Source organism: Balaenoptera ricei, chromosome 2 (assembly GCF_028023285.1).
Source record: "Balaenoptera ricei isolate mBalRic1 chromosome 2, mBalRic1.hap2, whole genome shotgun sequence".
In the NCBI taxonomy this organism is placed as follows: Eukaryota; Metazoa; Chordata; class Mammalia; order Artiodactyla; family Balaenopteridae; genus Balaenoptera; species Balaenoptera ricei.
The window spans coordinates 105,450,062-105,466,617 of NC_082640.1; the positions used below are offsets into that span (position 1 = coordinate 105,450,062).

Below are 16,556 nucleotides of genomic sequence, written 5' to 3' on the forward strand. Positions count from 1 at the left end.
CTTGTTATTTAATATGCTAAAAAAGATTCATATTCATTGTATTTCAGATTTGTTTTTCAACACTTTTTGAGAAGTGTGTTTCAGTATGATTCGTTTACCTTGTAATCCTCTGTTTTATGTTAGGCCTGTAAAGACATTATTTTAAGAAATGTCCACAGATTTTCCAGACTGACAAAGGGGTTCATGTCACAAAGAGGGTTAAGATCTCTTGTTCTAAGCAAAAGAGTGCAAACTCAAATGCCTGCAAGGATTGCCTGGAAAAAGAGAGTTGGGTTGGCAGACTAATACAACAGTCTAGATGGAAAAAAGATTTGCTGGAAAGTTCATGGGAGCCCAATAACTAACACTCTTGTGATTTACCCAAATTTCAATCCAACCGAAAAGAAGACAAAGGAATAGGCAAGATGGAGTCCAGAGTATCACCTTTTAACTTAACAAACCAAATATCAGAGAATGTGCTATATTTCCTGGTGGCCACAACGCCGGGGCCTCCATTCAAGGCTTACAAAGGGAAGAAGCCCCCTGGAATCCTGGAGCACAGGACCAACTTACAACAGCTGGCCACAGCCAACTTTCCAGCCATGACCGCAGACACCGAATCCTGCCTGGGCTTAAACCACCTCACCCAGCAGGGCTGGTTTGGGCAGGTCTCCACCTGTCGGGAGGAGAGTTTGCCCCAGAAGGCCTTGAAATGGGTCAGAACAATGCATTAATTAAATTAACTCGAAGACCAAAAATGTACTCCCTATTTTCTTTCCCTTCCCAAGTTCTGTCCTACTACAACTGTCTAGTATAACCTCTCAGAGGTTCTGCAATAAAATCAAAGAGAAATGCAGAAAGAAAGTCTCTTAATAAAAGGCCAGCAATGTGGAGATGCCCTAAATTTGAATACAATTTCTCCCATTGTAATTCTCTCAGAAAAATTAAAATCCAGACACTAATCCCTTCACAAGTTTAAGTCTAAAGATGACAAAGCCCAAAGGAATTATAGTCTGAAATTAGGTTCTATTGCTCTTATGAATTAAGTCCAAAGTAAGTAATTCTCTTCTCTTTAAGTGTCGGGTTGAGGTGTTTCCACAGCCTTGGCAGAGGAAGGGGATCTGCCTGTGTTTGCAGCCCAGGCTTTCTCTCACTGGGGTTAGTGTGGTTCTTGCAAAAAGTATACTGTTCAATGCCAGGTTGCTCATAGATTTAATGGTTAAAAGTTTCAAAAATATATTTTCAGTGGTGAGCCATACCCACCACATTTAGAAGAGAAGCCAAACCTCAACCCCCTAAAGCAATCATCCCAGAAAAAATGACATTCCCAGAATGTGGGGCTTAGTATGTTTTCAAAGACCATGATCCAAAATGCAATTTCCATGTGGATGTGTGCTGGCGTGGTAGACAGGATAATAAATGGTCCCCTGAAGATGTCCACGACCTAGTCCATGGAACATGTGATATAACTTTACATGGCAAAAAGGACTTTGCAGATTCAATTAAGAATTTTGAAATGAGGAGATTATCCTGGATTATCTAGGTGGGCCCAATATAATCACAAGGGCCCTTATAAGAGGGAGACAAGAGTGTGAGAGCCAGAGATTTGGAGATGCTGTGCTACTGTCTTTAAGGATGGAGGAAGGGGCCATGAGCCCAGGAATACAGGTGGCCTCTAGAAGCTGGAAAAGGTAAGGAAGTGAATTTTCTCCTAGAACCTCCGGAAGGAACACAGCCCTGCCAACACCTTGATTTTAGCCCAGTGAGTCCCATTTTTGGATTTCTGGCCCCCAGAACTGTAACAAAATAAATTTATGTTGTGTTAGCTCACTAAGTGTGTTGCAGCAGTGAAAGGAAACCAACACGGGTTGTTAAAAACTTAGATTCTGGTGCAAAACCAGCCTGCTTTCAGATCCTAGCTTGGCCATTTACTCAGTGTGTGGCCTTGAGTCCTACCAGCATATGCTGGGGGTCCTGAATCATCAGCACGTGTGTGTTAAGGCCAAGACTTCACCGTGGGATTGCCCGTGCCCACTAAAGTCCAGGCCTTTCTAGGCCCCATGCAGGTGGTAGCCGATGAGGTCATTCCCACACATGTGCCTTGGCACATTGGTGAGGCCCAGTTGTTCTGGTAATTCTCCTGAGAATTGTGTCTTTGCTGAGGGCCAAGCAACTTTCCTTTTGGCTGTTACAATACATAAATAAACAAAGAGCCACATATGAAAAACAGTCCATATAAAGCAACCATAGGATAAGTTGCAATCATCTATCAGAGTTGAAATATCATGTGTGGCCTAAAGCTTATGCTCCCTTTTCCATGTCACGGAATTTAAAAAATTCCAAGTGCAACAAGCAACCTTGTGAGCCAATAAAAGCCTCTACAACCCAAAGATCTCTCCCATACATAAAAATCCAAAGCCCAATGCCCCTCAAGATCTTTTAACATATTTATTTTATTCCCCAACATTCCAGCCATTTGTTTCATTTCTCGGTGTTCCCAGTGAATGCACCAAATGTTGGGGTATGCTAGGGAAAACTCTCTTTCTCTGCCCGAATTCAAACACAGTTGAGAAATAAGACAAGAGAGTAAGGCAAAATAGACTAAAACATCATCTTTATGACCGATAAAGCTGACATTGGAGGGTGTGGTTTATGTGTACTGTCAAGGGAAGAGTGAATGGAAGTATGGAAACAGTCCAGAAGTGCAATGATAAGGCACATATTCTCCACATGGAAAGAAGTATCAGCAGCTGGGAAAGATTTCTCCATTGATGCAGATAAAGCCTGGCTTAGATTGACATGGTAAAGAAGACTCAATTCAGGCAATAAGGTACATTTGTTGTTCAGGTTAATTGAGTGCAATGGTGATAGTACACAGGCCATTTTGAAATGCACAAGGGCCCAACTCATGGACTGCCAGTCTCTCTGAAATCCACTTGTTGGATCCACCGAAAATCTTCTCAATGGGAAAAAAGATTTGCAATTCCAGTCAAATGATGATTAGTCTTTACTACTCTATGAAAAACAATTAATGCAAAAAGCAGAAATTTAGGCACCGTTATATAATTAACATGACTAATAGGGACCTAACTCATAATTACCTGGGAGATCCCTAAAAAATCGGGAACCAATGAAAATGGAGCTGATAAGGGAGTGTGCTTACAGCGGAAAATCCGGATCTTGCCCAGTCAGGAAAAGCACACTGCTCTACTTGATCGCCTGTGCGCTTTAAGTCTTCTGGTGTTATTTTCATTGTCAGCTACGGCTTGAAAGTTTACTCGTGGGTTGTTGCTTCACCACCCTAGCCCATTTGCATTCTCTGGTGATACCTGAGAGTAACTCATGTCGCTCAGATTCGTGCATCTCTGCCTCCACGGGGCACATGGGCTCTGCAATGGCACAGAGTTCAGGGGGAACCAAAACCCCAGGAAGCTGCTTTTTGCCAACATAAATCAAGAATGTTGATGTGGAATGGTTTGGAGAGCTTAAGAGAAATTCATCACCACCACTGAAAAAGCTACATAGCATGTGTGTTCAACTGCTGTTCAACCAGGAGTTATGTCTCGATGAATCCAGAAGGATTAAAAAGGAGGCGCTGTGCTTTTTAAATTTATATTTTAAAAATACGAAGTTACTACTTTAGATCGATAGAACCTTGAAAATGGGGCAATCTTTTAGGTTTCATCTCTGTGTTCTTTCAAAGGGTTACAATATTTTAGGTTTGATTGCTGTGTTCATTCACTTCTAATTTCTTTTTTTTTTTTTTTTTAGGAAGGACTTCTGGTGATGCAGATTTCTTGGGAAAATTGTTGATTTTTCACTGTATTCGGGAAGGATGAGTTTTGATGATCATTTCTTGTGCCTAAGGTACTTCTTTATTAGTTTCTTGGGAATCTTCCTTGCAGAGCATCTTCAGAAGCCATTAGAACTAGCATTTGAAGCAGCTATGCAAATGTAAGAACAGGGGCCAAAACCAGTAAGGTTGAAATTCCACTGTCTTTGAGCCCCACTCTGATAACTTGATTTTACTACAAAGTGATCATGGTTCTTACAGTCACTCACATAATACTCTCAGCTCTGGTTGGGTGGACCCTGATTTTCAACTGCTTCGAGCAAGCGTCCCCACCCACTCTGCTCTGCTGTCACCCCACCCAGGTGTACATTAGTTTACTGCAAACCTGCACTCATTTCTTGGTTATGCAGATGTTTGTGGACGGAATTGCTCCTGCCAGCTACTTTCCATCTACTGCTTTGTCTGTCTCCTTTCCTCTTTTGAATCCATCTGGAATGAGGCCAAGAAGCCAAAGTTCTCCTGGAAATGACATTCTCTGTCATGGCAGAGAGGCATGGGCATACTTGTATATTGTGCCTGGGAGCAGCATGACATCCTGGCAGGGTGTGTGGCTGCACCTTCCAGGGAAATAGTTATGGGTTGCTTCTCTAATGGAAGGCTGGGGGATGGCTAATCATGTAACAATTTGAAATAATTACTAAAGAGAGAGAAAGAGAGTGAAAGACGTAATACTTTTGGTGGCTTCTGAAAAATGGCCATCATTGTTCTAGAATAGCATCCTGCCTGAATCATCATGGTTCTAAAGCTTAGGTGGAAATGTCTGAATTGCAGAGTGTTACCCTTAGCATAGCGCTCAGTGATGCTGCATTAGAAATTATTCTTTCTCTCAAAGCATCCTGGAGAAGTCAACTCAGCCTCAAGTCATTTTGTAATCTCAGTGACACAGACTTAGGGGAAAGGGGGAAGAAATGAGACCCAGATTGGGTGGCTTGATCAAATTGTGGGACCGGCCCCTGAGAAGGGCAGTCAGCAGTCCGGAATACAACATCCAGTGGGGCTGTGAATCAGGCTGATTTCACTGTTCCTGTTTTTGTGGTACGATCTGGTAAGTAGGGATTGGCAGTGGGGATTCTCACAGCAAAAACGCTAAAAAAAAGATTGGTCATGACTCTGTGGGTCCAGGTGGATAGGACTCCAATTATAAGATCCAGGGTGGGGCTCTGGCAAAAGCCAAAGTGTCAAGCCAGAGCCAAGCAGGCAGGGTTCAGAGCAAGATTTCAGGCCCTGCAGGGAAGAACCAGAGCATGGGGCAGGCACACGAGGCAGAAATCAAACTGACAAGGAGGATACAATAGGGGGCTAGAGTGAAGTTTAACTCAGAATGAGCATGGGTTCCATGGCCCAGTTCTGGGATTAAGTCTTCAGCAGGGTTTCTCAGCCTCAGCACTATTGATATTTGGGGTCAGATGATTCTTTGTTGTGAGGGACTGCCCTGTGTATTGTGGAATATTTAGCAGCATCCCTCACCTCTATGCATTAGTTGCTACTAATACCACCCCCCCCCCGAGTTGTGACAGCCATAAATGTCTCCAGACTTTGACAAATATGTCTGGGTGGACAAAAAAATCACCGTAGTTGAAAACTACTAGTTGACAGCAGAAGACTAATTCCCCTCAGCACTGACTAGTGGGGCCCCTATCTTGATCAGGTTTGGTTCATGAATGGGGCACATGTGAATCTGTCAATTAAGGACCTCAGACAAGCCAAGCTAGGGCCTGACAAATCTATCCAAAGTCCTCTGGTACTGAAAACTTTCATAATGAGATAACCAAGCATTGGGGGGGAAGAGCTTTGATTTTGCTTGGAGTTAAGAAGAGGAGAGAGAAGGAAGGTGGAGAAGTCAGGGTGAAGTTAGCCAAACTGAGCCAAGCTGAGAGTTTAAGGTAGAAGCCATAACTGCTCCCTTGGGCTTATCTGGAGCAAAACTATTAGTATTCAGAACACCCAGGCCTTGCCATCTGGTATGCTTTGGGGATGGAAATCCTACATTTAATTGAGCACTGAACGAAGGCTTAGGTGGATATTTAATGATGAAGTCTACGCTTGCCAGTCATTGTAGTACCACTGTACCTTTCCAGCAATAAGAAGGCTTTGAAGGTTCACACAAACTCTACTTGGACAAGAATGTCCAAGGCCCAGGATGTTTTTCATGTTGAATCTTGTCTAAGTTTCTCTTTTCCTGAGAGATGACAGTTGACTCTGGAGCTAGGTTTGAGTCAAGGCCAATGAGACCTGTCCTTCAGCTTCATTCCCAAAATTGAAGGTCACTGATGGCTTCATTTGTGGTGTTGTATCTGCTGTGTGTTCCCAGAGATGGTTTCATGCAGACTGTCTCAACAGATCTTCAACCCCCAGGAATCTGGTTGTTTCTAAATCCAGGACTTCTGCCACCTCTTCTGGTCATTTTTATTCTCCAACCAATACATCTTTCCTTTCAGAGAAGGAGTTAAACGTTAGGTGGTCGGAGCAAAGGAACCAGCTCAGAGCAGAGAGTGCCTGCCTGAGTACCACCCCCGGAAGAAATGTGGATCACTTATTTCTCTAAGCGTAGCCAGGCAGCTCCCAGAACTCACACAAAGACTGCTCTCCAAGTGCGCTAGAAGGCCACGTGAGAGCCCCAAATTCAGGGAGGCAGAGTGAGTGGTGTCTCCCCACTTCCACCTCCACCACAGGCAGTGATAGTGAGGATCACATTAGAGCACACTACATGGCAGGTGGTGGGAATTTAATACACAACTTTGCTTGTTAAAGGAAAATGAAATAGTGTTGCTTATAAAACTTCAGGGTATTAGGAGCTTAGGTAAGTGCATGTGAATTTCAGGGAATCTTTGGATGGGGTTAATTTCATTTCTACTGTCAGAGAAAATGCAAAGCAGCAAAGGGTGACTTTGCTTAACTGAGAGACCAAGAAGTGGTCAGTTGACAAACAGAATAGTGGCATCTTGATCTTCTTTCCTCTGTTATGTACTCTCTTGGTTTGATTCCTGGGATTCAGTACTATTTAGTTAGAGGAAAAGCATTCTTTCTACCTGGATATTTTTAGATAATATTTCTGATCCATTAGGCACTTTCTTCCTACTAATTAACATCTGCATACCGATTATAAAACTACATTCGGAGAGGCAGTGAAGTAGAACTTTGCTTAAATTCTTTGCATTGCTTAATTTAGTATTAATAGAAACCCCAACACTCCAAATATATTTAGAGTTTATTTTGTATAATTTAAAAATCTGTATTTTTTGGTAACTTTTTATATTGGTTTGAAGAGTTTGTGTGTGAGAGAGATAAAAAGAGTGACAGAAAGAGAGTGGGAGGAAGAGAGGGAGGCAGGAACTGTTTTCCTTTCACTGTCTCAAAAGGTTTAACTTGGTTATTCAGGAATGATCTCAATTTTGTTTTGCACATATTTTGCTCTGAACTTTACCCAGAAATTTAAGGTTGGATTAATTCTTCTGTGGTTAAAATCTGTTTTAATTCTAGCAACCTCAGTCTACGTATACTTTAAGAAGAAAAGTCTACTATATTTGGTTCTCAACATTTAGGTCCTAATTTCCAGTTCTGTCCTTATATATTACACAGTATTTCCAACAGAATGGCATTCTCCTTGGTGACCTTTGAAACGTGCAAGCAGGACGTTGAAATGAGGACCAACTGAAGTTCTGTCTTTCCTGTTTACTAAGCTTGCTTTCCAAGACTCCTTCCTGACAGCTTACCCCAGTCCTTGGAACTTGCCAATAAACACTCAAACTAAAACAAGGCTCCCACTCACTTAAGTTTCTGGACTTCACTGCACTTAGCATTTAACATGTAGCAGAATATGGTATACAGAATATTAAAGTTTAGGGAGCTGAATAGGTCTTAGACGTGTTCCTTACCAGCTCTGAAATCTTGGGAAATGGGAGAATTTTAAAATGCATATTTTGGATTAACAAATGTTTGAAGACTCAAAAGTGGTGATTGCTTGCTTAATTTCACCAGAGACTAAAGGAATTAAGTAGAATTTATAATCTATGGAATCCAAGGTCATATTCAAAGAAACATTGAACTCCAGGAGCCTCATGGAAGAGCTCGATTGATAGAGATGACTCACTTTAATCATATGTGAAACCTTGAACGTTGACTTGGAACTTCACGATGATACAAATACGGTACGGGAAGGCACAGTGCCTCCCATGGCCTTCTAGTGACTTCAGCTGCCTTCACACAGGATGAGATCTCAGTCGTCTCAACCAGATAGGTATAAAAAAGCCCTTGGGAACATTCTCCTGGAGACCCCCTTGTGATGTTCCTACTTCCCCTGCTGGAAAGGTGTTCCCCGTTCAGGTCCTCTTATCCTGGTCCTCCTCTTACCCTCTTGGAAATTACATATATTTTCTCTTGTTCAGATATAAACAGAGATGTGAGAAAGGTCAGTATCCTCTCTTCTAGAAACCATACTTTCCTTTTCAACATGATGTTCATGTTCTGTTTTAACATATGTTTTATCATATGATATTCTATTTAAAATTCTGTAAAAACAATATGTAATTATCTACCATTAAAGCTAAGGTAGCTTAAAAAAATAAGTCTTTGAAGCCTAATTGTGAGGAGTAAAGGAGTTGACAGAAGGGATTATTATATTTAGTTTTTTAAAAAAAGCTATTAGCCAGTAGCTATTACTGTGAATGCCTCTTTTTTTTTTTTTTTTTTTGTTTGTTTGCCAGTTAACTTTATTTATTTATTGGGAATATACATATCAAGTAAATAAAATGGAGTTTAGCAAGCAATTACAAAGGAAATGCTTTGTACAACTACCACCCAAATCAATAACCCCCAAAACCCCAAATATGCACACCCCCTTTACAACTTCACCATCATCTTTGTCTGTAGGCAGCATCTAGTTGGGTGTTGCCTTTTTATCTAAACTGACAGTCTCTTTTTAATTGGTATGTTTAGATTATTCACATTTAATGTGATTATTGATTGGATTAAAATCTACTACTTTGCCAGCTCTTTTCTATTTGGTCCAAACTTTTCTTTGTTTCTTTTTACTGTGAATGCCTCTTAGTAGGAATGAAAAAAGGAAAAAGGAAGTAACAGCAGGTGTTCTTGCTATATTACTTTAAAATTTTATTTATTTTTAATGCAGAGGTATGAGTAAGCTGAACCCTCTTGGGAATAACTCTATCAGGAATATGAAGACCTTGAGTTTGTCTAAGTAAAGGGAAGTATTTCATTTATCTTTGTGTTCAATTTCTCTGGCTCCTTGGACATAGTAGGCCTGTTTAGTGTTGTTGAATGAAGAAATGGATAAAATCACAGAAATGACTCCTTAAACGAGTATGTCTGTAGGTGGGAGCTTGTGGGTTTACTATGGCAGAAATCTGAAACCTAGACAGGGATTCCTAGTAAGTTAGAAAGAAGCATCCAAATCAGGCCTAGAAATAAGGCTACGCATAAGTGAAACTGCTATTCCTACTAGTGGAAGAGCTCTCTTGGATTTTGTCCTAAAATTTTTCAGGGAAGGATCTTTATATATGTTTTGTAACACTATTTGAGCTTAGTTATTGTAATAAAGTAGTCTTTGTGATGCTATTTAAATAGAGTAAGTGGAAAAGATATTCATTTTTAGTTCAGCTCATCACGTCAGTGATCTGTGCAGTGGCAAATATGCTAATTACAGTCAGTTCTTTTACAATGCAGTATATGTGTTCCTATAAGCACTCTGCAGAATTGCACAACAAGAGCCACAGGGCTTGTGGGAAAAATGCGGTTAAGGGCACAATAATCCAAAACTCCATCAGTGACATATAAAAAAGACAAACCTAATAAAAATGGTAATATAGTTTTACACATGTTAAATGGTTAAGAAATACATAAACTCTACAATAAATGTAGCACTTTACTGTGAAAAAGATTGAAGTTTGCTTGTGGAAGTGGGTGTTAGAAAGGTGGCAGTTGATGAATTACTGTGAAGGGGTAGAATGAGGTTACTGAAATCAGACCAAAAGTTGTAACAATGGATGTAGATGAATGTGGTTCATCACACACATGGTGAACTGCAGTAGCTGGTAGATATTTCTAGGCATACACTAGGTATGTGCATAAGTGTGTTTTCTGTATTCTTACGTAGCTCAGTTGAGCTGGGTGCACATAGCAAACTTAAATTTTGCTTTATGCTCAAACTGTTCCCTGATATGTCAGTTATGTCAGGATGAATACACATTTTCAAAACAAGTGGGTATAGCAAACCAATTTTATAAACAAAGCAGCTAATGATGATTATAGCTTACACATCATGAGCCCTTATTACATGCCGAGCTTTTGACATGTAATACTTAACTCATTAAATTCTATTAACAACCCTATGAAGTAGGTACTATTATTACTCCTCGTTTGTAGATGAGGCCACTGAACCACAGGGGGGAGAAATAAATTGCCCAAGTCCACAGGACTAAGTGGGCAAGACTCCAGCTCCTGTTAGGTTAAACTTCTGTTCTTCTTCCCTCTATGCTAAAAGGAAAGTAACTACCTTTGAATTCTAAACCTAAACCTTACAAAGCAGCAAAAACTGCCATATTTTCCTGGCATATCATTTGCCACCTGATATTAATAGCAGAATGGATGAACTCCTTCAAACCAGTAGGACATTCACTGAATATGACCTAAAGGGCCTGATGATGGAGGAACTGTTTAAGCTATGTCAGAAGAATTGAATTTATTAACTCACCTTGTGCTTTGTTCTGCCTTATTTCCTAGGCAGAATCTTCACAATGTGATAATGGAAAGCAGTGGGTAGGGGAGGGCAAATAAACTATTATACAAAGGAACATACCTGTGCTTGGCTAGGGGTAGGTCTCTATTTGGTGAGATTAAACCCTATTATGTTTTCATGATTAACCGTTACAGAATTGAAACTTGTCCCTCAGGACAGGAATTCGCCATTTACATTCCAACATTCTTTGTTTCCTGAGCAAAACCACTGCATTGATGTCATTTAATCCCCCTGTTTTTATATTTTCCCTCTTAGCTTGATACTGGCTTCTTTCTTCTCTAGTCATTCTGCCGTACTGTAATGCGGGCTGTTTTTATTTTGTTTTGTTTCCTCCTTCCCTTCTCCCTTTTTTTTTTTTTGTTTTTGTTGGTTTTTGGTTTTTTTTTTTTGTTTTTTTTTTGAAAATGAAGAGTGATCGTGGTAGGAAGTGGTATGCAGAGAAGAGTAGAAAAGCAAAACCACTCTAGGCTTTGAGATAATTATAAATAAGTGGTCTTTTCTCACTTATTCTTACTGTTAAAAGTATATCTATCTTTGCAACTGTTATGTAAGTCTCAAATTATTTAAAAATTAAAAGTTACAAAAATTTCATTTTAATTTTATCAACTGAATGTTTATTTCTTTAAAAAAAATAAAGATTCTCATGTGCAACCAGAATTGATAACAATTACTCTAGTCCAGTGGTTCTCAACTCTGGTTGCATGTTAGGATCAATACTTGGGGCGAGTTTTTAAATTACTTAAAAACAACAGCAAAGCCCTCTCCATCCCTTCTCCCCACAAAAGAACAAGAAGCTGCAATGAGTGGACCAAGGCAAGGATTTCCACCTAGGTAATTAGCATGGATAGCATAGTCATTCATTCATTTATTCATCCATTTATTCATTATTATTTATTTACCTACCAAGTGCCAGGCATGGGGGAGGAATAACGTGGTGATTAAATATATGCTCTGGAGATAGAAGACCCAGAGAGATGAAGAGTGTGTAGGAATGATTTGGGTAGAGGGAGAAGTGGGACGAGGGACTATTATGGAAAGAATTATCTGGACAGAAGGTCAACCTGTGGTGAGAAGGAGACCAAGACTTCCAAGGAAGTTCTCAGAAGGCTGGTGAGGCTGGGGGGTGGATGATTGACAGAGACAGTTCTTGTGTGACCTTCCTTTCTAACCTTGGGCAGCCTGAGGCTATGACCCATTGGATATTCCACCCTCACTCTGGCTTACCCCTACCACCTGGCTTCTCTAAGACCCTCCTGCCCACAGCCACACTCTTCAGTGACTTTACCTCAGTCTTCTTCATTGTTCTGTCCATACTGGGTTTCCTCTGTGGTCATTTCTGTGCAGTGGCATCTTTTCCGCAGCTCTTCAAGAAACTTTGGTCAGTTTGAGGCAGAGAGGAAGGGAATGAGGTCAAGGAAGGCTCTGGGGATTTAGGTTCTGGTCTTGGCTTTGATACTAAGTACCTCTAGCAACTCAGGCAAGTCTTTTCTCTTTCTGGTCTTCAGTTTCCTCACCTATAGGATGAGAAAGTAGGCCACGGCATCTACAAGCCTCCTTCAAGCTGAAACCTTATCTTCTTTTTTTAAAAAAACTTATTTTACTGAAGTATAGTTGATTTACAATGTTGTGTTAATTTCTGCTGTATAGCAAAGTGATTCAGTTATACATATATACATCATTTTTCATATTCTTTTCCATTATGGTTTATCACAGGATATTGAACATAGTTCCCTGTGTTATACAGTAGGACCTTGTTATAATAGTTTGCATCTGCTAATCCCAGACTCCCAATCCATCCCTTCTACATCTGTTAATCCCAGACTCCCAATCCATCCCTCCCTCACTCCTTGGCAACCACAAGTCTGTTCTCTATGTCTGTGAGTCTGTTTCTCTGAAAACTCACCTTCTAAAGAAGCCCTTTAAGGCAAATATCTTCATCTTGAGCTACCAGACTGGTGATTTAGTTAAATTACTCTTTATAATAGCTATTGCTAGGGCATAATACCAGTTGAGAAATAAACATTTTACTGCAGATAGACTCAGATAAATTTGGGATGCCCTATTTCTAGCTAATAGTATAAATATGAATATTATAATCCAGTGACCCTAATTTCAGTTTACTTCCATAGATCCAGATGCTACATTTGTTAAAGTTAAATAATAAAAATATCCTCAGACATATAGTATGAGAATATGAAATCTTAATGTGTGGTGATATGGTGAGCTCTGAGGTAAGAAGGATCCAGTCACTCAAAATAATGATGATCAGTTTTCACTGAGAAGTAATTTATCTAACTAAATTTTTTTTAGAAAAACCTGAAAATACCAAATGTTGGTATTTCTCAGGAATTACTGTTGGGAAGATAAATTGGAACCACTATTTTGGAAAGTCATTTGGCAGCATCTCCTGAAGCTGAACATACATACACCCGCTGAGTCAGCAGACACACCCCCATTGTATATCCAACAGAAGTGAGTACATATGTTCACTAAAAGACATATACCAGCATGTTAATAATTAGTAGTAGGCCAAAATTGGATACTATTCAAATGCCCACCAACAGTGGAAGTGATAAATAAAATGTTACCTATTCATACAGTGGGGTCCTACAAAATGAGAATGAAGAACCTACAAAAGCACATCACAATGTGGATGAAATCCACAAACATAATGCTGAACAACAAAAGCCACACACAAAAGAGCATATGGTGTATGACTCCATTTACATAGATAACAGAGACAATCACAGTGAATTTAGACTGTTAGAAGTCAGAATGGTGGTTACATCTGGGTGGGTTGGTGGCCATTAGGGAGCATGGTAGGGGCTTCTGGGTCATATTCAGTGTCTTGGACTGTTTGGTGGTTACACTGGTGTGTTTAGTTTGTGAAAATGTATCAAGCTATACACTTAGGTTATGAGATTTTCTGTATGTACATTTTAGTTCAAGAACAACATTTTTACAAAAGGTTTGCCATTTATTCATTTGATCCACACGACAATTCTAGAAGATAAGAAGCACAGGTAACTTTTCTCCAGTTTTGTAGAAAGAAAACATGCTCAGTTAAGTCCAAGTTCTCCGGGCTAATTAGTGGTAGAGTTAGGTCAGGTATGTAAATCTCCTGGCGGTGGGGGGGGAGATAGTCCCTGTGGGAGGAACCTGCCCAGTGCCTGATGCAGAGTAGGTGCTCAATAAATGTTCTTTGAAGCTGGATTGTAGACTGGTCCTGTCCAATCCCACAAGGCCACCATCTTGCTCTGGGAGTGGCCATTTGCTCTGATGGTCTGATGTCCCTGATGGAGTGAGTACATTCTCTTCTCAGAGAGGAATGGAGATGAACTTTGTGTCAAGTGTCCCAAGAAACTGCCAAAATACCTGTGGAGGATTGCAGAACTTTGTCCCTCTAGGGCTTAGAAGAGAATGAGTCAGACACTCAGTTCTCAGACATGGTGTCTAGTTAAATGGGAGGAAGGTTAACTTGGGCAGAAATCCATGTATGTGACCTTGGATAAATCACTGAACTTCTTTGGAGGCAACAGTTTGAAAGACACATTTGATACTCCCTATGTAGGACCATGTGATCCTTCTGTGGTTAACCTTCTGAGACCCCTGAATTTTATGCCCTCCCAAATGTCTAATCAGATTCTCTTTATTTTCAAGGGCATCTGACTGTTTTTTTCAAATTTGGGAGTTCTTTTGGTGTTATTTAAAATCAAATTTTGATTAATTTATAATATAAATGCACATATGCCCAATTTTCTGCTTGTCATCATAGTTCAGAAAGGAGATGCACCAACAATTTACATAGAGTAACCGGGGTCCTATTCAACTTGTTGACCATGTTTCTTCCAAAAATGTAAAACAGAAGTTTCCTTGTCAACATAATATTCCAGTTGTTTATGATGTGGCTCTTAAGGAAAAGAAGTCCTAGAAATGGAGTCTGTTATTACTTGGATAATAAAAACTCAGGACCTTCTTTGGAAAAAATGGAGAATGATAAAATGCTTTGATTTAGGGTTTGGCTGTGATGTCAAGGTCAGCCAATGAGCACAGAGGGAATATGAGAAAAATAAAGAGATAAATAGAAGCAGATGTTTGGAAAATCTGAACTATCACTAGTGAAGTTGTATGGTTAGCCATCAAAATTTCAGGGTTAGATCTATCATCCTAATAAGTTTATAATGAAAACCATTTAAGTTGGTGTTCAAAAACTTTGTTAGAACTATAGTCAACTGTACTTTACCATGAAGTGGCATTTTCCAAATTATGCTAAAAACTTTGTGGTACTTTTGAGCTGAATCCTTGTCAGGGTTTTTCTCAAAGAGATCAGTTGCCATGGACTCCTGTTAACTCAAGATCTTTATTTCAAATTAATGTAAGAGAGAAATCTGATGGGAAGGGGAAAAGAAGTAAATACAGTTGAGAAGTTTTGGCTTCTGATTGGTCAAGCATCTATGTTTTCAGAAGCAAATTTCTTTTTACCTTTAGTTGTTTTTGATGGCAGGAAATAGAAAAGTTCTTACATTTAGAGTTACCAAAGGCTGTCATTTAAAAAGTTTGAATAGCCTAACAGAGGAAATAGATCACTAATAACTGAATCAAAAAGAAAGAAAGGAGACAACTTAGAGAAAGGACCCTTGGAGACCCTCAGATGGAAGGCTGGTCAATAGCATAAGTATAAATGGCTGAGAAGAGCTGTTGACTCCAAGCCAAGATTCAGGGATTTGAAAAAGAAAATGATCAAGATTAGTGAGAAGGGTTTAAAACTAAAGTATTGATATTTACTTGACAGTTTGCTCAAAAAAATCATTATGTGATTTACTGATTACTTTTCAAAAAGGGCAACATTTTATAATAGAAAAAGTGAAGAAACCATGATTATTACCATCTCGATATAAAGCCTTGACTTAATTCAGTTGAATTCCTGCCTTAGTGCTACTTGTGCGGCCTTGGGCACATTACTTAGTCCCTCAAAGCCTCACTTTCTTGATCTGTAAAATGGAGAAATAATAGTGTCTACTTCATGGGATTGTTTTGAGGCCTCCATGAGATGGAGAGTGTAAATTGTTTATTTTAGAGCCTAAATAATATATTAAGAGCATTAAATGTTTTTGTCTATGGTAGTGATGATGATGAACACCTCTTTCCTTTTTTCTTTCCTCTACCTTGATTTAATCTCTTTTTTTTTTAAAACATCTTTATTGAAGTATAATTGCTTTACAATGTGTTAGTTTCTGCTTTATAACAAAGTGAATCAGTTATACATATACATATGTTCCCATATCTCTTCCCTCTTGCATCTCCCTCCCTCCCACCCTCCCCATCCCACCCCTCTAGGTGGTCACAAAGCACCAAGCTGATCTCCCTGTGCTATGCGGCTGCTTCCCACTAGCTATCTATTTTACATTTGGTAGCGTATATATGTCCATGCCACTCTCTCACCCTGTCACATCTCACCCCTCCCCCTCCCCATATCCTCAAGTCCATTCTCTAGTAGGTCTGTGTCTTTATTCCCGTCTTGCCACTAGGTTCTTCATGTCCTTTTTTTTTTTTCCCTTAGATTCCATATATGTGTGTTAGCATACTGTATTTGTTTTTCTCTTTCTGAGTTACTTCACTCTGTATGACAGACTCTAACTCCATCCACCTCATTACAAATACCTCCATTTCATTTCTTTTTATGGCTGAGTAATATTCCATTGTATATATGTGCCACATCTTCTTTATCCATTCATCCGATGATGGACACTTAGGTTGCTTCCATGTCCTGGCTATTGTAAATAGAGCTGCAATGAACATTTTGGTACATGATTCTTTTTGAACTATGGTTTTCTCAGGGTATATGCCCAGTAGTGGGATTGCTGGGTCATATGGTAGTTCTATTTGTAGTTTTTTAAGGAACCTCCATACTGTTCTCCATAGTGGCTGTATCAATTTACATTCCCACCAACAGCACAAGAGTGTTCCCTT

At 39.7% G+C, this 16,556-nt stretch overlaps 1 long non-coding RNA gene across 1 annotated transcript in view; it reads left to right on the forward strand.

Moving 5' to 3' along the window:
• The first annotated feature begins 3,788 nt into the window (after positions 1 to 3,788).
• LOC132359510 (uncharacterized) overlaps positions 3,789 to 16,556 on the forward strand; it is a 404,591-nt gene continuing 391,823 nt past the window's right edge. The window contains exon 1 of the long non-coding RNA XR_009500857.1: positions 3,789 to 3,846. This is a non-coding gene — a long non-coding RNA (uncharacterized LOC132359510). The remainder of the gene's footprint in view (positions 3,847 to 16,556) is intronic.